We start from the raw sequence: 1,832 nt of genomic DNA, 5'->3' as shown, positions 1-1,832 counted from the left end.
TACTGGGAGGGGGTGCGGGACCCACTGGGAGTGATTTTTAGGCTTACTGGTTTATACTGGTTTGTACTGGTTTATACTGGGAGGGTTGCAGGACCCACTGGGAGTGATTTTGGGCTTACTGGTTTCTACTGGTTTATACTGGTTTGGACTGGGAGGGAGTGCGGGACCCACTGGGAGTGATTTTGGGGTTACTGGTTTATACTGGTTTATACTGGGAGGGGTGCAGGAGTCACTGGGAGTGATTTTGGGGTTACTGGTTTGTACTGGTTTATACTGGGAGGGGTGCAGGAGTCACTGGGAGTGATTTTGGGGTTACTGGTTTATACTGGTTTGGACTGGGAGGGTTGCAGGACCCACTGGGAGTGATTTTGGGGCTTACTGGTTTCTACTGGTTTATACTGGGAGGGGTGCAGGAGTCACTGGGAGTGATTTTTAGGCTTACTGGTTTATACTGGTTTGGACTGGTTTGGACTGGGAGGGGTGCAGGACCCACTGGGAGTGATTTTGGGGTTTACTGGTTTATACTGGTTTATACTGGTTTATACTGGTTTATACTGGGAGGGACTGCAGGACCCACTGGGAGTGATTTTGAGGCTTACTGGTTTATACTGGTTTCTACTGGTTTATACTGGGAGGGAGTGCGGGAGACGCTGGGAGTGATTTTGGGGCTTACTGGTTTATACTGGTTTCTACTGGTTTATACTGGGAGGGAGTGCGGGAGCCACTGGGAGTGATTTTGGGCTTACTGGTTTATACTGGTTTATACTGGTTCCTACTGGTTCCTACTGGTTTATACTGATTTATACTGGTTTCTACTGGTTCCTACTGGTCCATACTGGTTTATACTGGTTTATACTGGTCCATACTGGTTCATACTGGTTTCTACTGATTTATGCTGGTTTCTACTGGTCTATACTGGTTTCTACTGGTTCATACTGGTTTTTACTGGTTTCTACTGTTTCATACTGGTTTATACTGGTTCCTACTGGTTCCTACTGGTTTATACTGATTTATACTGGTTTCTACTGGTTTCTACTGGTCCATACTGGTTTCTACTGGTTCATACCGGTCCATACTGGTTCATACTGGTTTATACTGATTTATACTGGTCCATACTGGTTCATACTGGTTTCTACTGATTTATACTGGTTCCTACTAGTTTATACTGATTTATACTGATTTATTCTGGTCCATACTGGTTTATACTGGTCCATACTGGCCCACACCGGTTTCCCGTTGGCCCCGCCCCCAGGCTCTGACGTCACTTCCTCTGGCGGAGCGAATGGCCCTGGTGACCCACCTGGACCTGGCCGGGAACCTCCTGCGGAGCCTCCCCCGGAATTTGGGGGCCCTTCGGCGCCTCCGGGTGAGGGAACCCCCCGAAAACCCACTTCCTGCCAAATAGTGAGCCAAAAACCCACTTCCTGCCAAATAGTGAGCCAAAACCCCACTTCCTGCCAAATAGTGAGCCCAAAACCCACTTCCTGCCAAATAGTGAGCCAAAAACCCACTTCCTGCCAAATAGTGAGCCCAAAAAGCCACTTCCTGCCAAATAGTGAGCCAAAAACCCACTTCCTGCCAAATAGTGAGCCCCAAATCCACTTCCTGCCAAATAGTGACCCCAGAGGCCACTTCCTGCCAAATAGTGAGCCTGAAAACGCACTTCCTGCCAAATAGTGACCCCAAAATCCACTTCCTGCCAAATAGTGAGCCCAAAAGCCCACTTCCTGCCAAATAGTGAGCCCAAAATCCACTTCCTGCCAAATAGTGAGCCCAAAAACCCACTTCCTGCCACATAGTGAGCCAAAAACCCACTTCCTGCCAAATAGTGA

This window comes from Manacus vitellinus, unplaced genomic scaffold, assembly GCF_001715985.3.
Source record: "Manacus vitellinus isolate BGI_N305 unplaced genomic scaffold, ASM171598v3 scaffold_217_pilon, whole genome shotgun sequence".
Lineage (NCBI taxonomy): Eukaryota > Metazoa > Chordata > Aves > Passeriformes > Pipridae > Manacus > Manacus vitellinus.
The sequence above is the reverse complement of the archived record's forward strand: the minus strand, read 5'-3'. Positions refer to the sequence as shown.